The sequence below is a fragment of the Cupressus sempervirens genome, chromosome 5, assembly GCF_028749045.1.
Source record: "Cupressus sempervirens isolate cs-2001-9-10 chromosome 5, ASM2874904v1, whole genome shotgun sequence".
Taxonomy (NCBI): Eukaryota; Viridiplantae; Streptophyta; class Pinopsida; order Cupressales; family Cupressaceae; genus Cupressus; species Cupressus sempervirens.
Genome location: NC_143122.1, coordinates 490,851,870 through 490,878,169, shown reverse-complemented (window position 1 = coordinate 490,878,169; position 26,300 = coordinate 490,851,870).

Here is a 26,300-nt window from a genome sequence, read left to right as displayed (position 1 = left end):
GTCTTTCCACTAAGGAAATTGGTATTCTTTGCTTCATGGATTTCTTGAAATCCTCAAAATAGCTTGTCATATGGGCTTCAAAGTTGTCACCCATCTAATCAATAAACTCATTAATTTGTGTAATTATAGTTTTGTTAGGATTTCAATTTACCTTTCCTATAGAAGGAAACTCTTCCATTATATAGAAGAATATACACATAAGATTTGAACCGATTTTGTATTGAGCACCTTTTGTTCTCCTTATTGCTCCTAGGTTTTTATTTATCTATTGCAGCAAAAGTTCTGAAAAATCATATATGTGATCTCTCTTTACCAATTTGTAGGCCACATCAACAGCTATGCATGGCACATTGTTCAATCTGCTAGATTGATAGAATTTGTGGGATATTATTCTCATAGAAAAATCTAGAAGAGGATCAGTGATAATATCAATAGTCATACCCCTCTTATTCCATTTTGCACCTATATTCTTTTCAATAATCTCTTTGGAATCATTGTGCAGGGTCTTAGTCCGATCTAGGGTTGGAAAACTTGTAACCCTATATACTATCCTTTTTGTAATCTTTACTAGACCTTTTTCCAGCCAAAAGAATCCATCGTGAATTTTTCTTAAAAAAATTCGCATCCATTCAGTTTTGAATCTTATAGGGTAAACTAGGGCATTGGTCAAACCCTTTCACTTGACTATTTGGAATTCATCCTTCACAATTTTGTTCTTGCATACTTTGTCATAGGCTTGGAATATTTCAAGATCACCTATGGTGCCAATTTTACATTTATAACACTTTTGTACATCCTGCACCATGACTACTTTGGATGGAACAATGAATAATGCACTAGCAGGGTCATTTTTGTAGGCGACTTTTGGAATTGGCCTAAATTTAGGTTGTTTAACCTATTACTGACCAGCTGAACCTCATGACCTTCTTTTCCCTTGGGGTTCTTAGAACTAGAAGCCATTATTCTGATATAGGATTTTAAAGATTAAAAACTTTTAACACTGCATAACTCGACACTCAATAAATACCTTTGATCAACGAATTTTATGTTCAATCATTGTTGAAATCCATGCAAATGGCTTCGATGCAGTTCTTTGATCTCTCCTGCACTCTTCTTGTCTTTGCTCTACATTTGAATGGTAAGAAATGATAAAAAATTGACCTTATACCCTTCAAAACATAGCATTAAATGCTTAGTGCTTGTACAACTATAAACTCAGCACTTGAAGGTTTCAACATGACTCAGCATCGATTGACATTTCTCAACTCGGCATCAACCATCAACTTGGTCGCTATTAGCAACTCAAAATGCATTGGGTCTTTACTCAGCATCTAAGGACGACTCAACAGTATTTGCAAGAACTTCAAATTTTGACTTGGCATCTTTGCTTATGCTGATTTTTTCTTTGCAATACTTCCTGATGTATGATATAACTTTGTATATCAGTCCCATACACCTTTCTCATGCTTAATTTGATGAAGTGTGATCACTTGACCCATTGGGTGAAGTGATCCCTTCACTTGATGTGTTGCACTCATTTTTCTTCTTCCATGTCTTATTCATTTCTTCTCTTATGTGTTCAATGCCTACCTTTGCCTTCCCTTTGTTGAACTTAAAACTTGGTTCCTTGGACCTTGTTGGGCAATTCCTACTGATATGACTAGTCTTCAAGCAACTAAAACATGTGGTTTGACTCAACCATCTGCTATAGTTTCCTCTGAAATGTGTCCTTATGCAATTTTTAAGAACATGTCCATATTCTTGACAATAATGACAGCTATACCTGGTGTTGTAATCCCAACAGAAAAGATTTCCATTGCCTTTTGTATTTTCTAGTTGATTTAATGTCCACATGGGCTTTGATCTGCATTCAAAGGTTCTATGTCCATACTTCTTGCAATTGTAACAGTGACCTTCAAATCTTGGTGTCTTGTTAATCCTAGTTTTGCATTTATGTACTTGATGTCCTTGCTTCTTGCACTTATGAAAATAGTTTGCACTCTTAGGGTTATCAAGTTGATGGGCATTATTGCTCCTACACACATTAGAAGTATGTCCTTTCTTACCACAGAAATGATAGGTAGGTTTGGTGTTCTTACCTTTGTTGTTCCTTTCTTCTATAGTCTTGGACGACTCTCCTTCTTCAGTGCTGGTATATCCTAATCCTCGAGTGTCATTGCTAGACCTTGGGTATTTTAGTAACTACTCAAAGTACTTGATGACTTCATTAAGTTTGTTGAAGCTCTGTAAAATTTCCTTTTCTTTTGTTCAATCACTTCACAAAGAATTATGGCTTGTGATTCTTGTTCAATCTTCAAGATTCTGATTTCTTCTACTTGAGATTTATTCATTTCCATCAGTTCTACTATTGCCGCATTGAACTCTTTAGTATCACCATTGGCAAATACTTTTGTAGTATCAATCTCCTTGTAGTTTATATCATTTTCAGCTATGGCTATATCCTTCCTTCTTTTCAAAGATTTTTGTAATTCTTCTCTGGCTTCCTCCAATTTGTGTAGAGTGAGTTAAACATCAATCACTTGATTTTCTATTATCTTCCCAAGTTTGAAGACCTCCATCTTTTGACCTTTTTCTTTGAGCTATTAGGATTTTCCTTGTGAGAACTTTAGCTCTAATACTAATTGTTAGAATATTCAAATGGCAAGAATGCTTCTGAGAGGGGGAGTAAATCAGAAGTATTACACTTTTTCCATTAAAATTTTTAACTGAAAATATATTACATGCATGTAAATATATGAAATAGACATGAAGTAAACACATGCATCAACAACACATAACACTAGATTTTGGTAACCCAGAAACCCTCCAGGAATAAGAAGGTAAAACTAGGTTGGGGATGATACCCACAAAATCACTACAACAATAATTGTTTTGACCACTTCTGATGGTTTGCCTTGTGAAAGGCCTACCCTATTAAAGGCTTTACACTGTATCAATAGTGACCTAGTTAAAGGATTTACAAACACTTTTCATTAAGTGTCACCCTGTTAAAGGATTTAATTACTTCTTCAAAGGATCTACAACCTAGCTATTAAGCTAACCTATCAACATAGGATTTCCTTTCTAATACAATTGCTAGAAAATATTAGGTATAATAAACCTGATAGCTAACAATCCTTGATTGTTAAATTCAGGCACTTGATCTACTCTCTCTAATCTTGATTCTCTCAAATTTAATATTTTTTCATATTCCTTGCTTTGTTTTGATCAACTAAATATCTAATTGCTGCTCTTTTCCTCTAAGTCTTTTCACTCTTCACTCTGAATTTCATTATAGCTTTCCATACTTTTCTTTTCTCATACATCACAATGAGACTTTGTGATGGGGACACAACCAAGCACAGAATGGACACAACAGGAAAGGGAAAATTTTATTAACTATGAAAATATGCCAGTACACTTAGTGCAGAGAAAAAAAATCCAAAACATGCCCTATGGGCTTACAATAGCATAAATCTAGAGATGATTTCTTCTCCCAGTACCTTCTCTCAAACTCCACTCCGAATTTCCTTTTACAATGCCAGAAATGTCCTTAAATAGACCCCAAAGGATTAAGGATTAGGAATAAATTCTAGAAAGTGCTAGTTGGCATCCACCGACCAAATAGAAGGCTCCAAAAGTAGCATTAGAAGTCAGTGCAAAACTAGAAGAATCCTGAAACGGTAACTGAACTTTCGGGAGGCATAACTTTTGAACCGTAGCTCCGATTAACGAACTGTTTACATTTCCAGAAAGCTCTTGAAGTTCTCTATAACCCTATGGAGTAACTTCACTTGTCCCCCATATTTTTGGCCCTATAAAAGGTCATTTAATGCCCTGAACCTGAATTTGAAGCATTCTTAGGAGGTCTCCAAAAACTTAAAAATGGCGATAACTTTCAAACCGTGTAGCCTTTTGACCTGATTCTTTTACTGGAATATTCTAAATTAAAATTTTAATCCTTCCTCCAATTTACACCTTCTAATCTACCATAATTATGGTTCAATTACATAGTCCTATTTTTTTTGGCATTTACACATATCCCAAGGTGCTCAAATACTCTAACCTAAAACACTGATAGTAGAATTGTGAGAGTTGGAACCTTTATTTGACCCAAATGGGTATCTAGAAATGAAAACACATGAAATAGAAACTAAGTCTAAGTACTTTTTTTTTGGGTGACACAACATTGTCCTTATACCTCTGGATGCTCTTGCATCAGACACCCAGGGTAGATTGAAAAGTGACCCTGTCACTTTATGGATGGTAGAGGAAATCCCAACTGGAAAACCTCAACTACTGATATCCAAGTGTAGTCCTCGATCGGTCAGCCTTTCCAGTTAACCAGATACTCTTCATACTACCTATTTCTGGTACTCCTACCCACACGATGATCCGAAATGTTTTCTATGTCCTTCTTCTTAGAAGTGAGAATTGGACATGGCTCTAACATCAGCTCCTCATCTGCACCATCATCATGATATTCTGTCAAGTCTGCAATGTTAAAGATAGGAGAAATGTGAATTCCATTTGGCAACTCCACCTCATATGCATTTCTTGAGTCATGTTTCTTCAAAATTTTGCAAGGGCCAAATTTCTTCATCTTCAGCTTGTTGTAGGTACCTACTAGAAATCTCTCCTTTCTTAAGTGTACCATGACTAGATCCCCTACTTAGAACTCCTTATGTCTTCTCCTTTGATCAGCCCTAGCTTTATATTGTTGATTCATCTTGATAATGTGTGCCTGGACCTCCTCATGTTGGCACTTGATATGTTCAAAAAACTCTTCTACTTCAGCACTTGTCCTCTCCCATTGCTCCATCTTCCTTAATTCTGGTGTAATCCTTGGGCTACTTCCATATACAATTTGGAATGGTGATTTACCAGTACTCCTATTTTTAGAGTTATTGTAAGAAAATTCTGCTTGTGGTAGAATCAAATCCCATCCTTTGGGCTTATCCCCAACTAAACATCTCAACAAATTTTCCAGACTTCTGTTTACCACTTCTATCTAGCTATCAGTCTAAGGATGATGTGTGGAACTAGATTTCAAATCCATTCTCAACTTCTTTCACAATGTTCTCTAGAAATACCCCACAAATTTAGTGTCTCTATCAGAAACTATACTCTTTGGGAGGCCATGTAGTCTTACCACCTCTCTGAAAAATAAGTCTGCAATATGGACAACATCATGAGTTTTATGGCATGGAATGAAATGTGCCATTTTGGAGAACCTATCAACCACCACAAATATTGAGTCATTACCCCTTTGTGTCCTTGACAATCCAAGAACTAAATCCATACTTATGTCCTCCCATGGCTTTGATGGAACATGCAATGGCTGATAAAGTCCAATATTATGACTAAATCCCTTGGCCACTTGACAAATCTAACAACTCTCTACAAAATTCTTCACATCCGGTGAAATCTAAGGGCAAAAATAATGTTCTCTAAGAATGGCAATGGTCTTATCTCAACCAAAATCTCTTGCCATCCCTCCACTATGTTTCTCCTTAATCAGATTTTCCTTCATGGAACTCCTTGGAATACACAATTGATTGCCCTTGAACAACATACCATGCTGAATTAGATAGTCTAACCAATTAGTTTTATCTACAACAACAAGTTCTTTACAAGCTTTTCATGCTTAAGCAAAATCAGGATCCTCAGGGTACAAATTCTTGAGTTCAACAAACCCAACAACTTCAACCTACATTACTGTAAGCAACAACTATCTCCTACTTAATGCATCTACAATCTTGTTATATTTTCCACTTCTATGCTTCAACACAAATGTATAGCTCTGCAAGAACTTTACCCACTTCATATACCTCTGATTCAATTTACCTTGGCTATTTAGATACTATAATGCCTGGTGATCAGTATATAAAACAAATTCCTTTGGCAATAAATAATGCCTCCATTTCTTTAAGGCCTGAACTATTGCATAGAACTCTTGATCATAAAAAAAATACTTCTTTTTTGCATCATTCAATTTTTCACTAAAATATGCAATAGACTTACCTTCTTGGCTTAATACAGCCCCAATAGCACTGCCACTAGCATCACAATCCACCTAGAACACCTTGCTAAAATCAAGAAGTGCCAACATAGGTTGTTCTGTCACCTTCTTCTTCATAAATTCAAAACTTCTTGCAGCTACCATAGTCCATTTGAACTCTTTTCTATCCCCTCTTATTGTGTCAGTTAGGGGTGCACATATGCCACTGAAATTCTTAATGAACTTCCTATAAAAACTAACTAGACCATGAAATGATGTCACCTCAGTAGAAAACCTTGGAGTAGGCCATTCCAAGATGGCTTTTACCTTCTCTAGATCCATTTTGAGACCTTTAGGTGATACAACAAACCCTAGGTAGACTAACTCTTTTTTAGCAAAGCTACACTTCTTCAAATTAATTAACAATTTCTCTTCTCTTAACCTTTCAAGGACACTATGAATATACAATAAATGTTCTTCCAAAGTCTTGCTGAAAATTAAGATATCATCCAAATAGACAATAAATTTTTTTCCCAAGAACTTCTTAAGTGCCTCATTCATAAGTCGAATGAAGGTGCTTGGGGCATTTGTCAATCCAAAGGGCATGGCTAACCACTCATAAAGACCCTCCTTAGTCTTGAAGGCAATTTTCCACTCATCTCCTTCTCAAATCCATATCTGGTGATATCCACTCTTGAGATCTATCTTTGTGAAGTACTAAGCTCCACTCAAGAAGTCCATAAGATCATCCATTCTTGGAAAAGGAAACCAATACTTGATGGTTATCCTCTTTATAGCTCGAGAGTCCATACACATTCTCCACTCTCCATCCTTCTTTGGTGCTAGTACTATAGGTACTACACATGGACTCAGGATCTCTCGAATCAAACCCTTCTTCAATAGCTCTAGAACCTGTCTATTTAGCTCCTCAGTTTCAGTAGGAGTCATCCTATGAGCCACCTTGTTAGGAAAACTAGCTCTAGGGATTAAATCTATCTAATGACTAATTTTCCTTACTGGTGGTAGTCCTTCTAGAACATTATTAGAAATGATATCTCCAAAATCACTTAATAAATCTGAAACTTCAAGTGGTATTTCACTACTACCTTCGTTATCTTTTCTAAGAATCAAAGCATAGCACATATGCTGATGTTTCATGCCATCTAAAAAATTTCTTCCATCAACAAGACAAATCATAGCACTATTTCATACCTTTTCACCTTCCTTTACCATGGGCTTCAGTTTTTGGTGAACTCCATCCTTTGTTAGAGAGTATGTGTTTGCATGACCATCATTTACTGCATGCCTATCAAACTACCATGGTCTTCCCAACAATAGATGGAAGACATCCATTGGAATAATATCATAGAGAACTTCATCATGGTAACTCCCAATTTTGAACTTCACTAAATATTTTTCACTTACTAGGACCTTATGATCATCCTTCACCCAAGCGATCCAATAGGGTTGGGGGTGTTTCTCCCTCTTGAGCTTTCGCTTAGAGACCATCTCTTCTAACACCAAGTTGTCAATGCTACCACCATCAATGATCACATCACAACATTTATTCTCACATTTGCACTTGGTATGAAATAGACTCCTCCTTTATCCTAGTTCAATCTCCCCACTTAGTAGAACCCTTTCATTTACTAAAGTCTCTCCTCTTTCTACATCCTTTGAATGTGATGACTGTGCATCCTCATCCACATGAGAAACCCTAGCTTGGCCCTCAACTCTCCTATATATTCTTCCTTATCGTTGAGGGAATTCAAAGGCATGATGGCCTTGTTCATTGCAATGTAAATAGGTACCACAAAAATCTCCTCTTCCTAAACCTTGTCCACATCCTCTACCCTTCCTCTCTGGTCTCCAAAGTTTTGATCACAGGAGTGGTTGAAATCCTCATTCCTCTTGTTCCTTCTAGTACCCACATCTTCATTTTTCCTTTGGGTCTCATTTCGACCTCCAGATGATGTACCACTACCCCTTCCTCCTTGACCATGCCCTCTTTGTCTCCCTTCAAACTTTTTATTTAGCTTTTCTTCAACTCGTAGGGAAAACTGGTATGCCTCTTCAACATTGGTCATTCTTACTAGACTTAATTCCTCCTGGATGCTAGGTCGTAACCCACTGATATAAAAAGCAACCTTCTCCTTATTTTCTTCTACATGCCCTACTCTAATCAAAAGTCGATAAAACTCCTCCATATATTCCTAGACTGATTTTCCTACTTACTTTAACCCATGCATCTTCTTAAACAAATCAAGCTCGTAGTTAATAGGAATGAACTGCTTCTTTAGTTTGTCCAACACACAATCCCACCTTGTGATCTTCTCCTTTCCTCTTCTATTTCTCTCTAATTGAACCTCTTGCCACAAAATTTTGGCATGGCCTTTGCAAACTTAACCCTATTTGGATCCTTGATATCCTCATACTCAAAGTACTCTTCCAGTTCATTAGTCCAGTCGATCAACTCATCTGGTTTCAGATTTCCTGATAATACACCCAGATCAATTGTAGGTCTTTTTACAAATTTAGTAATGGCCCTAAAAAGCCTCTCCTCTGGTTGATTAAGAACTTCCCCTTCTGGTCCAATTTCTTCTTCTTCATTGTCATCCTCACTTTCATCACCTGCAGTAACATTTTTTCCTCTATAGAGCTCCTCCTGTAATGCTTGAACTTTCCTTTGGAGGGCTCTAACCTCCTTAGGATTAATAGCTCTAGCCCTTCCACCACACTCTCTTCATGGAGGAATCTTCTTAATTCAAACCCACAATCACATAGTCATGGTGCAAACTACCTCACAATTGGTGCTCTGTCTACACACTTAGGAAAACTCGCTCTAATACCACTTGATAGGGACACAACCAAGCATAGAATGGACACAAAAAGAAAGGAAAAATTTTATTAACTATGAAAATATGCTAGTACACTTAGTGCAAAGAAACAAACTCTAAAACATGCCCTATGGGCTTACAATAGCATAAATTTTGAGATGATTTCTTCTCCCAGTACCTTCTCTCAAACTCAACTCTGAACTGCCCTTTACAATGCTAGAAATGTCCTAGAAATGTCCTTAAATAGACCCCAAAGGGTTAAGGATTAGGAATACATTCTAGAAAGTGCTAGTTGGCATCAAATGACCAAATAGAAGGCTCCAGAAGTCACGTTAGAAGTCGGCGCAAAACTAGAAGAATCTAGAAACGGTAACCAAACTTCTGGGAGGCATAACTTTTGAACCATAGCTCTGATTAATGAATCGTTTATAGTTTTGGAAAGATCTCAAAGCACTCTATAGCCCCATGGACCAAATTCACTCATCTCCCATTTTTTTGGCCCTATAAAAGGTCATTTAATGCCCTAAACCTAACTTTGAAGCATTCTTAGGAGGTCTCCAAAAATTAAAAAATTGCGATAACTTTCAAACCGTGTAGCCTTTTGACCTAATTCTTTTTTTGGAATATTCTAAATTACAATTTTAATCCTCCCTAAAATTTACACCTTCTAATCCACCATAATTATGTATCAATTACATAGTCCTATTTTTTTGGCATTTACACGTATCCCAAGGTGCTCAAATACTCTAAACTAGAACACTGATAGTGGAACTGTGAGAGTTGGAACCTTTATTTGACCCAAATGGGTATCCAAAAATGAAAACAAATGAAATAGAAACTAATTTTAAGTGCATTATTTTTGGTGACACAGGATTGCCCTTATACTGCTGGATGCTCCTGCATCATTTTGTCTTCCTTATAAAGACTTTCGAAGACTTAGGGTTAGGTATGGATCTATGATCCATATTGAATCTTTATTTCCCACTCATTCCTTGCACTTTTATTATTGGTTGCGTGCCTTCTCCATTTTTCTTATTGGCTGCATGTAGATTGCATAGGAAATACAAAAGATTCGATCTTATCACTTAGATCCTTCGAGATTCATCATATGTCGGCAATAAAAATGGTTTACATATAATTTTGTGCCTTTTCAAACTCATATATGCATTTTGTGTTACTTGGAACTTACTAATTCCTGATGCTCGACACATATAAGAAACTAGCTCACTCGACTCCTGTAGTGATTCTATCCTACTCGGCATCATCTATGACTCGACACCTAAATATTACTCGGCACTTGTATCATGCTCAACACTTGTAGTCACTCGGTACTTGATCTTCACTTGGCACTTAAAGATTGCTCATCATCTAAAGATCATTCGACACCTATTGGAATTCTAACTCAGCATACATAGTGTACTCGGCTTCAATGCAGAAAGTGGTTAAGTGTGTTGGCACTCAAATGTCAAAACCATTCTAGGACTAACAATAGTTATATTCCATATTCTTAGGATTGATTTATTTCATTTGGAATGGGGGCCAATAGATTATTTACTGAGTTAATAATTTATTTTACAGATCACTTTTGTGAAAGTGCTTATATTAGGCAAACAATGAGTTTTCTACTAACTTGCCATTTTGGATGTTAAGAGAATTTGTAGATTTTCCTCCAAACCCTCTTGGAGAAATTCCTTTATATTCTCATTGTGTGTGATCTATTTATGGAGAAAGTCATTAGATTCATGTCAGGATTAATCTGCTTTGCTGAAGATTCCAATCAATTTAGTATAGTTTTTCTTTTTCTTTTCCTTTTCTTGGTTCTTACCATTCGCATGATGTGGGGCTCTTCATGTCTTTTGATTCACTTTTAATTTTTGAATGAAATAAAATTATTTAGTATTGTGAGTTGAGAACTAGAGTTCCCCCACAATTTCATGTATTTATATCACTCAGTTAGAGGGGAATGAGTATTTTCTTATTTAATATTTTTGAGAAATGAATATTTACTCTTGTTATGGTACCAAATTTTGTATGGTTTCCTAAAACTTGAATTTTATTTGGTTTTTTTGAGTTTGGGCATGTTTTGAAAGTGCGTTTTTAATTTTTTCAAATATCAAGAAAATTGAATTTTGGGTGTTTAATGTGTTGCATCATTTTGTGTGCCACCTAAACCCTATCTATCTATATGTTGGCTTTATTAATTTTTTTATAATACTATCCTCTACTTCAAAGAGTAGGAACATGGAGTTAAAAAATACATATATACATATATGTATATGTATATGTATATATGTATACATATATACATATACGTATATGTATATGTATATGTATATACATATATACATATACATATACATATATGTATATGTATATGTATTTGTACATATACATATACGTATATTTCACAATCTAAAAGTGGTCTTTCAAGTTTTAAATGTTGATTTTTGTTCCTTGCCATATTTTGTGAGAATTTTCCTATTGGCTGCTTTTGGGCATGTTGTGTCATCCTCATGTATGAATGATATGAATTATGTATTCCATGGTAATCTATGCTCTTGGAAAAGTAGTTGATTTATCTATGCATTATTATACCTCTTTATGGTTCCCACTCAATTGTTCTTGAGTGAATTAATGTTTTTCCTTATGATGTTGCATTGTTGATCAATCTAGCACCTTTTCATGGTTATTATGTTACATTTATAATTATGGATTTAATTGTTCTCACCTATGAGCACATGAGAATTCCTTGGTAGGATCTTACAAGGCCTAGGCTCTTGGATATAAGATGATTAAGTATTTGAGCATTGGGGCTCAGTTGGGAAATGCATTTCCTTGTTGTACTCATTGTATGATGAGAAGCGTATGTATAGGAAAGTATGTGGATTGAATTCTCATGGTTATCCTAGCTTGGCAAAAAAGGTAACATAAAGAGGTTTTAAATAGGTGGTAACAAAATAAACACATGGGATAAAAAAACTTAATGCAAGATAAGAGAACTACCTTTATGATAGTTGTGCATTTCAAAGGAGTTGATTTACCATACCATTATACACTTGGGATAATATAAGCCAAGTGAAGACACTCCACTAGAGTTCCTATATAGTAATCCTTTAGTGTATTCTAAGAAGTGACCTAGAATACTACATTATAGCATTCATGAGAATATGTATACTTTGAGTCAAGAATTGGTTGGCATGTGTGTACTCTATTTTATGTGTTTCCTTTGTGACTTTGGTTAAGTCATTATCTCCATGATCACGGTGGGGTAGGACTATAGGTTCCACATGGTTGGGAGGTATTTCTAACCTATACCATTTCTAGAGATCAAAGTAAAAAGACGATCTCCATCCAATTGCAGGATTGAAGTTTTCTTGCTCACTCATCTCTTCTTAATTATTCAATTGATTATACACATGTATATGTACTTGATGTTATTATTTTTATGGTGATGGATTATGTTAGTAGATTAATATTGTGATTATTTATATTGTATATCTATGATGTTACATGATCCATATTCTTATATCTATTTTGTACTTATGATTATTTTGTAACCAAGCTTCTTCACCCTCAATATGCACATTTTTAGTACTCCACAGTGTGGAGATAAATTTATTTTCTAAGACTTTAATTTTATTGTTAACAAAAGACTATATCTAGGATTATGAGTCATTTCTAGGATCTTGAATCACATCTCATGAATTAAAATTTATATTTTATTAATATTGGATTCTAAGTCTCCTTTTGGCTAACAAAAGTCTCATCTGATATATTGAATTGCATCTAGATGGTCATTTCTCAAATTATAAGTCATAAATGATATTCTAAGTTGTACTCAATTGGTATTTTCTTAGATAATGAGTATTTCCACATACATGTTAAACTACATCTTTGCATTTTTGGATTTTCTTTTCTGGAGATGCATCTTCACAAGTCAAAATAGATCAGTTAATAATCACTTTAGTATAAAGTAAATGTAAATCCATATTTGCTAATGTGGTTAAGCCAATAAATGAATTTTTATGATTAACTATGGTAGGTATTGTACTTTGGGCTTAAAAATAACATCATTATGGAAATGTATAACATAGTAACTTGGATGAATTCTTGAATATTAATGGCTTAAGCAATAGTGAGCAAGTGGACATGTGTAATCATCTCAAAGACTTAGTTGAACCTTGGGAATCTTTGGATGCATTTTTATACTTCTTCTTGTGATATGTAATGTATGTTAATGCATATGGTTTCAATACTATCATCATTCTTTAAATAAAACAAAAATATGTTTAGACATGACTAATTCTTGTGTCCAAGGATTCTCAAGTGGAACATTAGATTATCACCATTGAGAAGGAATTTTTTTATTGACGATAACATAGCTAGGTTTTTTATGTTGGAAATACAACTAAGTAAGATAAGTTGGTAGATTTTTGGTGTTGTCATTTATGGAAACATATATCTTATGTGAAGAAGGAACTATGTACAAATAAATTTTATCTAGTTAGACATTGAAAATTGTCTAAGTGATAGACAATTACCTTATATAGAAGAGACAATTTTGATGTGTACAAATGATAGAGTAATAATTGGCATGTGTGTGGATAAGAAAAAGTAGTATAGTATGTTGGGATGACATAACTATTAAGTGAAAAAGTCTGTACAAATAGTATGGGGGGAGTTATCAAATAAATACCAGTAAATGCAATAAATAGAGTAGAAAAAAGCATGATAGTAAATGGTGAATTATAGGTTAAAGAATTATTTAACTAATTAGGGATGAAATCCTAGATGTTAACCCTAAGAAGGAAAGAGTTTGTTTTGTCTTTAGCCAAGTGTGTGAAAGCTTGAAGGTTGACCGGGTAGTTTTGATAAAATGTAAAGGTATATAGGAAAGATTATATTATGCAAAGTAAGAGGTAAGAAATATGTGATATTCAAAGTGCTATGTGAATTATATTGATGTGAGTTCTGATGTATGACCAAAGGCATGCAAAGAGAGAAAAAAAAAAGATTAGATATTGAAGATATCAACAATAAGAGGTTTTTGTGTCTATCTCTTTTGTATAAAGGAACTCTATAGTATAATTGCATGTTTGGGAAGTGGAAGCATCTTGCATACATTATGTAATTGTATATACCAACTCCTAAATAGGGTTGAGGATTTTGATAGGGCCTAGGTCTCTAACAAGGACCAAGACACTATATGTCCTTAATAGACTCCTAACAGGGTCAACATCCCTAATAGGATACATTTGTTTAGTGGATCATTTTGTGGGTACCATCCTCACTAGGGTTTTCCCTTATCCATGATTTCCCTAGTTAAAGTATGGTGTTATGAGTTCTCTTTGTGTATGATTATTATTACTATTTAGAATTGTTAGTTTACTTTCATATGCAAGTTATAAAGTAATTAACATTATTCATTTTTGGGCTAAAGTTTGTAAAATATTGATTCACCCCCCGTCCTCCCTCTCTTAGTATTCCCTATTTCTAACAATTGGTATCAGAGCACAGTTACTCTAAAGAGGCTTAAAAGCTTGAGTAAGATCCCTATGAATATGAAACAATTACATAGGAATCTTGAAGAAGCCCTTCAGTAGATTGATGTTCTTACTAAAGAAAGAGATAACCTAAAAGAAAGGTACAACGATGCAAAAGACTACATTGGGAAATTAAAAGATGAGGTTGGTCATCTCAAATCTAGAAAAGAACCTAGAGAGAAATCAAAAGATATTGGTGAGGTAGAAACCTTATAGAAATAAAATGAGATTAAAAAACATGAGTTGAGGGCTATTGAACTAAAGCTAATTTTGAAGAAAGATGATAGCAAGGTTGAGTCAGATCTAAAATCTAAAAATACATATCTAAGATCTCATCTTACAAAAGTAACATTTGAACTTGATTCCATCGAGATAAAGCATGCACAACTTGAGAAGTACAACACTATTGTGAAAGGAGAGTTAACCTAGGATAAGAAAAAATTAGAAAAGTTATATTCTAGTAGTGATAAAATTGATGAGTAACTATAGTATTAGAGACCTTCCTATGATAAGACTGGTCTTGGATATTTGATTGGAGAAAAATCAACAAAGAAGTCTAAAGAAAGAAAAGAACCAGATCTAGTTGTCAAAACCCCTAAACCTAAGAAGGATGATCAAGATAAGATTTAATCCAGTCAATCTAAAGATGCACTTAAATAAGTTTAACATGTAAGTCAACCTAAGAAAAGTGATGAACCTAAGAAAACAAAGAAAGTTGAACCACCTAAAGAGGTAAGATATGAATTCAAAGATTGATGATTTGTATGTAATAAAGTTGGTCACATGAAGAGAGATTGTATAGGTAAGTTATTCAAACCTATTACAAAATTCTATGGTTATAATTGTCATGGTTTTGGTCATAAAGCAGTAGATTGTAGGAAACCTCAGTTTGATAGTAATAATAGCAATAGAAAAATATTTAGAGACACCAACCCTATAGGTAATGAAAGAAAAAGATCCTCTAGAAGATCAAATGAGGCAGAAAGGTCCAATGAAACAAGGAGTAACATTGTGTGTTACAAGTGTAACAACTTTGGATACATCACCAGAAATTTCAAAGCACTAATTAATTAGAATGGACCTTATCAAAGGAATAGACTAGTATGCTATTTATGAAACAACTTTGGTAATATAGTAAGATTTTGCAGAATAGACATGAGGAATATCAACAAGAATCCAAATTTCAAAAGAAACAACAACAAAAATGCTAGAAGAAATAATAGTAGTAGCAACAATCAAAAAAATGAATTGAAAGAACATGTAGAAGAATTCAAAGAGGGATTTTTTGAAGAAAAAAACCCATAAAGTTCACATGTATTATTAGAAGAGTAGTATTTTGATGAACCTGATGAAAAATTGATGTCAACAATTATATGTGATTCATCTTATTTGAATTAAGCACCTTTTTATTAGACCGAGAATCACAAAGACATAACTAATGTTAGAGATCATGTTCAAAGTTTGGAAGCTAGTATGAGGTAGAAAAAGTCAATAGGGAGCATTGGTTAAGAGCACATGTCATTTGAAGATTGCATGAAGTTGTATGAATCAAAACAAGTTTATTGGTTATCAGAAACAACTTTTATGGATTAAGTAGTTCCATAATTAATGTAGAGATCATTTTAATGAGATATAAGTTGTGTGAGAACAATTAAAAGTATCATTCCACCATGTGAAGAGTTAAGGAGAAATCAAGAGAGATTTGGAAATGAAATTTAAGGATAATTTAAGTGTTTTAAGTGCAAAGAACAAAAAGTCCTAGTTCCACATCAAAATGAGGTATTTTACTTTTAAGAAAGGATTTGATCTATGAATTGTCTCAAGATTTCAAGAATAAAAATTGATAAGTCTTTGATCTATAATTTGGAAGAGGTAGCTAGCCCTAAGATGAAGGTAAACCTTGTTAAGAATGTAATTGATGACTCTAGCACTGCATTATCAAAGACACCCAAAAATGTCATCCACCTCGAAGATGTGGGTACATAGTTACCTAATAAGTAGATTTGAGATAGTAGGAGAGGGACACATCGTAGAAGAATTTTAGTTTAGATATACAATAAATATATGAGTTATCAACAAGGTTATGAATATTTGAAGGATAATGACCTAGTTAAGTTTCTATTTTATTATGAATTTGACAATGAAGAGTGGACTAAAGTGATATTAAGTAGAATTCATGATGGAAAGTTTTGGTTAGGAGATAATGTGGTTGACATCTCTACTAACCATATTCATGAGGTCGCTAGATTATATAATGAAGGCATTGTTCCAGTGAGTGAGAAGAATGTCAAGAAGTTAGTACTTGACAACACCTATGTATAATGCAAGAGGGATAGTAATAAGAAATATTAAACAAGATGATGTCAGGTTTTTGAGCAGAATCATAGTAGCCAGAATATGTTATAGCTCAAGAGAAGATGAATGGAAACTATGTGTATACAAGTAGCTTATAACATATGTGTTGACAGAGAGAAGGTAAATTTGTGTGAAATTCTAAGAGCACAGTTGACAAAGAACTTGGAAAGGATAAAAATGGTAAAGAATTATTGGTTTAGAATCCAATCCATGATCACTCACATATTTTTCCACCTAAGCAAGACATTTACATCCATGCAAGCATCAACTATAATGATTAGTGATAGGAGAACTATGGAGAAAATATCTAAATTATATAATAGACATCTTATTGAGAAGGTAAATGATAGTACTAATTTGACTGTGAAGACATATCAAATAGAGATGAGCAAAATATTCAAAATTCCACCCTCAATGACATAAAAGTACAAGGAAGACATTTGTTTTATGGGGGACACTTATTTCACATACATTGGGGCTATAAAGACAAGGATCTTGTATGTTGATCCCATAGGATATGAGAGTACTGAAGAAGAGGTAGAAGGATATGCTAAGACTATCCTTGAATCAGACAGAGATGAGGATTTTGATAAATTGGGAACCTATTAAGAGCTGATCCAATTAGAAAGTCAAGCCTAATTGGATAAGTCAATTAAGAAGAAAGTAGAGTCGGTAATGAAAAATACTATTGAAAAAATTGGAATGACAGTTGGAGAAGTAAGCACAGTGAGGCAAAAAATCACTGGCATGAGGTAAGTTGGTTAACAAGGGATGATGTACATACTACCCTTCATATGTTCTAGAACTAAAGATGGAGTGATAGTGGTCACACCTAATATAGGCACCACATCTATTGCCCCTTATGCAACATTTTTACAATAGAAGACACCCATCATGCCAGCTATTCCTCTAAGAAAGGAATCACAAGAAAAAGAAGTTGAAGTTGTAGAGGTGAAAATAAAGTCTATTAGACTAGCTAAGATGAAGAAAGAATCACTTGATTCCCCTAGGAAGAAGAGAATGAAGACAATGGCAATAGGACTAGGAATAAAACAAAGAGACAATACCTAGCCTACCTAGTAAGAGGATGTGAGATTGGGTAGAACCTTACAAGACAACAGAGAAGAAACCAAAAGTTGTGCAATCGAGGAGGAATGCCCAAAACCCTAAGATTGAGAAGGTAAACTCTACAATCATCAATGAAGGAAAATTTGTTCAATTAGATTAAGTTTTATCATTTATATATAGGGATTGACATACTAGAGCTAGAAAATGTGGTTATTAGACATATTTTCCTATCTAATACAAAATTTGAGAATGTCAAGGATGAAATACCAAAAGAGCTCTATGAGAGGTTAACAAATAGAAGAAAGAGAGTGGCTAATGAGGAAAAAAACATCATACAAAATCAGATAAGGAAGTTATGCCAAGTTGATAATGAGGAACAAAAGGCTATTTTAATGAAGAATCTAGAACCTTATCTTAGAAATAAGAAAAGGGTTATACTAATAATGGGAGGAAACTATTAGGACTTGTTAATGAAGAAATAGAAAAAGCTATTGTGTAGATGATGTTAGACTTGAACAAGGCGAAAACACCACCACCACAGATCATAATTGGAACTGATACTATGTAGATTGGTGGCACAAAGGTAAAATTTGATGATAGGGAAGATCCTTTTAAGGATTATGGCACTAACAATATTGATAATATCACTATTTATTCTAGTTTTGAAGAATAATAGAAAAGGAAGAAGCACGAGGAGAAAAGGAAGGAGGGAGAAGAAAGGAAGAGAAAAATGGATGATGAAAAAAAAAAAGAGGAATAGAAAAAGAAGGAAAATGAAGAGAAGAAGAAAGAAAAAAGAAAGAGGAAGAAGACAAGAGGAAGAAGGAAAAAGAAGAGAAGGAGGAGGAGGAAGATGAGAAAAAGAAGAAAGAGGTAGACCTGAATAGAAAAGAAGAGAGGATGAAGAGAACAAAAGAAAAGAGAAGGAAGAAAAGAAGAAGAAGTAGTAGGAAGAGGGTAAGAAGACAAGTGCACCAAGCACATTTATTACCCTTGCAACTCTAACAAGATGAGACGAGGATGATTTGATAGAGCTAGTATCATATTTGAATAAAATAATCATCAAGAATAGATAGGTAAAGATTTTTATACAAAATTGTCATGGATGGAACTAAAAAATTAAAAAGTACACTTGCAGTGAAGATGGAAGATCCTAATCCAAGGAATGGAGCTAAGGCAATGATTTAAGAATTTGATATTGAATTCACCAACTTGTCAGATGTGGCATCAATTCAAGCCCATGCAAAGAATGATGCTCAAATATTTGACACAATATGTCTAAACATTAAAAATGATCTAGGAGCTCTTGATGCTTGTATCAAGGAGGTAAGAAGATGCAAGCTTGAAGGAAGGGAATTATATGCCAGATGTATTATGTTGTTAATTTTTACTAAGGATAGTTATGATGAGCTAGGAAGAAGCTTGATGAAGTCAAGACACTAGCAGGTCAACTTCAATATCCAGGCATTAGAATTGAAGAGTTTGAAGGGAAAATAAGTAAGAATTATGATGAGATAAGTCTCATAGAGATGAACAAGGAAAGAATTGCAAAGAGGTTCTCACTCTTGAGAGAATGTCCATCTCTAAAGATAAGAACACTTGAACAACAAGTGGAGGAATGTCTAAAAGATAAGACTTCCTTTGATAAGTTTATATACTCAGACTTGAATTTAGTAGAGATTGTATCTTATAGGTTGTGTGCTCTCCTCAGCATATTAGAGGGAGTTAAAGACACACAAGAGAAGAACTTGAAGAGTTTGAAGGTAACTTTTGTAGAGTGCATTTCTAAATTATCATCCTAGTATAGAGGTAAAAGAACTATGATTTTGACACCTTTGTCATTGATGTCAAAGGGGGAGAAGTCTATGGAAAATTTGGTATAGTATATGATGTATGCACTAAGGGGGAGTAGTACTTATATGCAAAGTATTGTAATAGGAGATATAAGGATAGATGGTTATAAATGTTATGATCCATACAATTTGAATTTTGAAGTTTTCATAAAGGCTAAATTTTGAAGAAAGTTTTTGACCAACATTTTGGGACTTAGCCAATTTTTCCATATGTTGCCATCAATGCCAAAGGAGGAGATTTTTGAAAATATGGATAAGTAAGATAAGTTGGTAGATTTTTGGTGTTTTCATTTATGGAAACATATATGTTGTGTGAAGAAGGTACTATTTATAGATAAAGTTTATCCAGTTAGACATGGAAAATTGTTTAAGTGTTAGACAATTATCCTACATAACAGAGATAGTTTTGATGTGTATGCATGATAGAATAATAATTGGAATGTACAAAGTTAAGGAAAGATAGTATATTATGTTAGGATGACATAACTAAGTGCACAAGTTTGTACAGATAGTACGAAAGGAGTTATGGAATAAACACCAATAAAGACAATAAATAGAGCATAACAAAGCATAACAATAAATGGTGAATTACAGATCAAAGAATTATTTTGTGTACAAAATATTTATTTAACTAATTAGGGATGAAATTATATATGTTAACCATAAGAAGGTAAGAGTTAGTTTTGTATTTAGCCAAGTGTGTGAAAGCTTGAAGGTCGATTGGATCATTTTGATAAAATGTAAAGGTATCTAGGAAATATTTAATTATACGAAGAAAGAGGTAAGAAATATGTGATCTGAAAAGTGATATGCAAATTATATTGATGTGAATTTTGATGCATAATCAAAGGTACACAAAGAGAAGAAAAAGATAGATTGAATATTGAAGATATTAATAGTAAGAGGTTTTTGTATCTATCTCTTTTGTATAAAGGAACTGTATTGTTTAATTTCATGTTTAGGAAGTGGACTCATCTTGCATACATTATGTAATTGTATATACCAACTCCTAAATGGGGTTGAGGCTTTTAATAGGGTCTAGTCCTCTAACAAGGATCGAGACACTATATGTACTTGATTGAATCCTCAAGGGTCAACATCTCTAATAGGATACTATTTTTTAGTAGATCATTTTGTGGGTACCATCCCCACCAAAGTTTCCCTAGTTAAAAAAATATACTTGTATGAGTTCTCTTTGTGTATGGTTATCATTATTGCTAAGCATTGTTATTTTACTTTCATATAAAAGTTATAAAGTAATTAGAAATATTTATATTTGGGCTAAATTTTGTAAAATACCCATTCACCCCACCCCCCTCATAGTATTCCCTATTTCTAACATTTTGGTAGTAGGATAGGTGCATAGGTTCATAGTATACAACCTTATATACCAAGTATGTATGGTACATAGGTATAATGCTAAAGTTCTTATAGGGAATATATGACACCACCTAGGATAGTTTGTCATCATCACCATAGGTAGAAATATCCTTAGGGTAAAAATAGTGGACATATTTTAGGTACCCCAACACCTAAAGGTCATAAGTGGTATCATAGTAGGTAGTCCCATAATATTCAACCAACTCAAGATGTGCAACAAAGTGTCAACAAGGGAGGTTTCTATCAATCTTTGCAACTTTCATGAGGTGTGGCTATGATATGGGGGCATGTTTTACTTGTGGAGAGCATATGATCATAAGGAAATTTAGTCTTCTTAGAGAGTTATTCGAGGGACTAGTCAAAGGAAATCTACTTCCAAACCTATTGTCAGTGATGTAGGTAGATCCAAATTTTTTTTGTGATGGTTGATAACTATTAAGTTGAGCATCAAGGCACATTGATTAAGACTATCGGTGTGATACATGTTATATCTACATATATATTTTTGGATTCTAGTGTTTTGTGTACCTTTGTTTCTAACTTATTGAGAAATGTGGGCTAGTGGTAACACAACACATTAATAGATTCAAGGTTGAGTTAACCACTAGTTCTAATGTGGTAGTGGATTCCCTTGTTTGTGATTGTGTGTTGGATTTGGACACATTTACAATTGTCATTGGTACTTTTACCCTACCCTTGGTCTTGTGTGGCACTATTTTTGGTATAGATTGGTTAGATTCCTACTAGATGTGCATATATTGTCAGTACATTTTTTGGATGACCTAGGTGGGCATGTTGAGCTTGTATGGGTCCAAAGACCTATTTTACTTTGCATGATCTTACCCACACTAATATATTGGAGCATGGGATAGGGTTATCATTTTTTTCAATCTATATTTGTGACCTTAATGGGATTGAAAGTTGAGAGGTGTCTCTTGATGATCACACACCTTTTGATAAATTTAAAAATGTGTTTCTAGGTTAGATCTTAGGTATGAAATCTCAGTACAACATAGATTTTCATTTTGATCTCATTTGCAAAGTTAAGCCTATTTCTTGGAATCCTTATTGTATAACTACTAAATATTAAAGAGAGAGCTCTAATTATAGTTAGAGGAGTTAATATCCAATGACCATATTCATACCAATACTTGCCAATGGGAAGCACCAATCATTTTCATGAAGAAGAAGGATGGTTCCTTGCATTTTCATATCAATTATCCTTAGTTGAATAAAGTAATATTGAATAAGTTATATCTCTTGTCAATGATTAATGAATTGTTCAATCATATGAAGGGAGAAAGAGTGTTCTTCAATATAGATCTTAAGTTAGAAAACCATCAACTTTTCATCCATGAGGCTAACATTCACCATAAAAAATTATCTACTTGATATAATGATTATGAGTTTATGGTTAAACCTCTAGGTTGATCAATGCCCCATCAATGCTCATAAGTTTGATGAATAATGTGATTTACTCCTATCTTGATGATTTTTTCCTTGGGTGTTTGGATGATAGTATATTTGAAGACTAGGGAGGGCCATTTGCATAAGGTTTTGTAGTGTCTTTATGACCATAAATTATTTTGAAACCTATCCAAATTTGAATTTTTATAGATTGAGTTAAGATTTTTGTGTCATAACCTTAGGAGAGGTTATTGTTTTGGATATTTCAAATATCTATTCCATTATGGATTGGCCAACGTCAAATAGTATTTTGGAAGTTTATAGTTTCATGGCTTGGAAAAATAGTACCCTTAATATATGAAGGAATTTTCTCATTTGGCACACCCTATCACTTGTATTTAGAGGAAATAAAATAAGTTTTTTCCCTTTGTTTAATTTGAGTTAGCTTGTTAGGATCTTAAGGAGTAATTAACTAATGCATCTTTCTTGGCACTACTAGACCTTATATGTGATTCCATGGTGTATAATGATGCATATTTGGAGGGTGTTGTCATATCTCTTATGTAGGAGTGAAATTTTTTTGCTTATGATTTTAAAAATCTCAGGGATATAAAGTTTTGATTAGGTAAAAGTGGGTTTGAAGGGGATATAAAACCCTAAACAAAAAGTAACCAAAGTAAGGAGATAGTTTTATAGGGACCAATAACCCAAATAGTCAAAGAAGAATTCAAAGGTTGGTTTTATAGGGACCAACATCCAAGTCAAGTTGGTTTTACATGGACCAACAACCAAAAAAACTAAACAAAATAGTAGTAACCAAAAGTTCAGAAAGAACCCAAGATAAACTTAGATCAGTTCTTTTATAGCACAAGAAATGGTAATACCTAAGACAATAACCTCCTTAAGAGAATCATGAGCATTCTTTAGAGGAATTTGGAGATTATCGTTCTTAGTGCTCTATTTGATCCTTCTACTCGAACCAATAACTAGTGATAGAGCTTGACCAATCAAATTAGCTTCATCCAGAGAAGCTTTCCCAATGGAGGTAGCAATAACCAAGATGGATGAAGTAACATCCTGCATACCCATCTCACTATCTTGAATCAATTTTTTAAGGGGAACTTCATACTCCTAGAGTTTAGTTGGGATTTTCCCAACCAAAGAATCCAACTCCCCCCTCTTCTTACATTCCTAATCTAGCTTCGCTAGTAATAAAAGGAACTTTTCCTACAAAGAAGAAACAAACAAATGAAGTTTTTTGATCTTATTGTACATCCATTTATCCATCTCCAACCCAATATTATCTCTATATTTAGCTTTATTCAAATATTCTAGAACTTTATCATCACCCTTTAAATTGTGGGTATCCTTAGAATCCCTAATCTGATGAAGCTTATCCTTCGGGTCCTGGGTTGTGGTCTTTGGCTCATTATTAGTACCAAGAATAGTGTCACCATGGTTACATTTGGTCTAAATATTAGAAGTGGTCATAAGATCATGGGAAAGGGTATTTGTTAATAAGGGAAGTCTTAGCATGCACGAATTCCACTAACTAGGTATTCGGGCTTAAAATCTCATCTCTTTCATTAATACTAGTCTCCTTATCTTGCAAGATGACCTCATTCTCCAACTTTCCACTATCATCTTTGGTGATAACGTCCTTCACCTCAAGATTAAAGTTGTTTCTTTTTATTCTTTTGTGTTTGGAGGAAGAGACACTATCCATAATATTACCCCTAGGTGGGGAAAGTGGAGAATCATGGGCCAATATTTCATCTAAGCTAAGAGAAATATCTTTGTTCTTAGAGGAACAACCATGACTCATAGTCTAAGTAGTGTCATCATCTAGGGAGAATCAACAACCTCCAAATCATTGAAGCTCTAATTAGAGTCTTTTTCCATCACCAAAGCCCACTTGTTGTTACCTTTATTTTTCCTCAAAGAGTCACCAACATTTTCCTTATTGTTGGGTGTACCTTCCATAACCTTTTTTGTTTACTGGTAGAGTGAGCAAGGGGTGTTGATCTCAGATTGGTTTTGACCAGTGAGTTTCAACACACTTAATTTATTTACTTGGTTCATGCCAAAGTAGTAGTACATGCCAAGAACAACATGTATATATAGACTATGTTGAGTCATAGTGAGTGTCAAGCCACTCATATGCTGAGTCACTCAAGTGTCGAGCAGATAGTATATTCCAAGTGACAGGAGCTGAGTAAATAGTGGATGCTGAGCAATATAGGTTCCAAGCTACAATAGAAAGATTAGTGTATGCCGAGCATCAAAGACTTTAGATGCCGAGTGACACATTTTTGACATATTTATTTATAATGGCACAAACAACTATGTAAACCATTTTTGAGCCAACTTAAGATTGAATTTTGATATTTTGGAGATAAGGATGAATCTCAAGTTGGATTCCCTATGCAATTACATGTAGCCAATCAAACAATGGAAAAGATTAAGTGGCAAAATGGATGAATCTGAGCCATAGATTGATATCTAACCCTAAGTCACTAAGTCTTCTTGAGGAGGAAAAAACCCTAAACTCTCTATGAGCATGAATGTTGTTTGAAGGAGCAAAGAGAGAAGTTTGCATGTGAAAAAAAAGCATTCATGGTAGCTTAGAAGTTATGAAGTGAAAGTACATTGCAAAATTAGTTAAATTAGAATAGAGGATAGAGAAAATGATACAACAAAGAGACATCTAATCAAGAAGGACCAAGAAGACATTTTTTAGAGGTGATGTGTTATCAATCAAGCAAGTGCTAATCACATGATCAAAGTTGAGACATTCTAACTGGTAATTTCCATCAAAATCTCTTAATAGAGTAGTTATAACATGTTGTATAAAATCCTTTAATAGGGTGCTTAATTAATTGTGAGTTAAATTCCAAGGGATGTATGGTGAAATTTTTATAGTTCCAAGTTTAAACTACCAATTCACCCCACACCCCCTCTTAGAACTTTACCTTTCTTATTGTATTTCCAAAAATTGGTATTAGAGCCTTGTTCTCTAAGAGAGAAGATTTGTAGCTTTGAGGAAAGATCTTGAAATGGAAGTCTACAAGTTGGGAAAGACTATTGAGAATCAAGAAATTGAAATACAACTCATTCTACATCAACTAGATGAATCAGGAGAAGAACTAAATAAATATTTTAAGAGAAGGAAAGAAATTGCTATTGTGGAGAATGACACACAATACAAGAGATAGAAACTACTAAGCTATTTGTAGATGAAGAATCAAATGAATTTTATGTATTAGTTGTAGATTTGATGGAAAAGAATAGAGTTTGAGCTGAGGAAATCATAAATCTCAAGTTAGAGAAAGAATCACAAGCTATAATACCATGTGAGAGGATTGCATAAAAGAAGAAAGCCATGGAAGACAAAGCCATGATTTAAGAAGAAAAAAGAATTATGGGTAATAGATTGGAAGATAAATCATTTGAACTAACCAAGATTTCCAACATGCAATTGGATACTCTAATCAAACGATGAATGTCAACTATGAATTGAATGTCAAGGACATTGAGATGACTACATTGAAGTTGCAGAATGAACAATTGTGGAGTGACCTAAAGAGAGAAAATGAATTTGTTGAAAGTTTTAACAAGCCAAATGAAGCCATCAAATACTTTGGGCAACTATTGAGATCCCTTAGATCAAATAATGATACATCTAGACTGGGATACACAAGCACTAAAGTAGGAGAATCATCCAAAAGTGCAGAAGAAAGGAACAAAAAAGGTAAGAACTCCAAACCTACTTTTCATAATTGTGGTAAGAAAGGAAATATTGCTAATGTGTGCAAGAGCAAGACTATAAATCAAAATGTGAAGTCAAAGAACATGG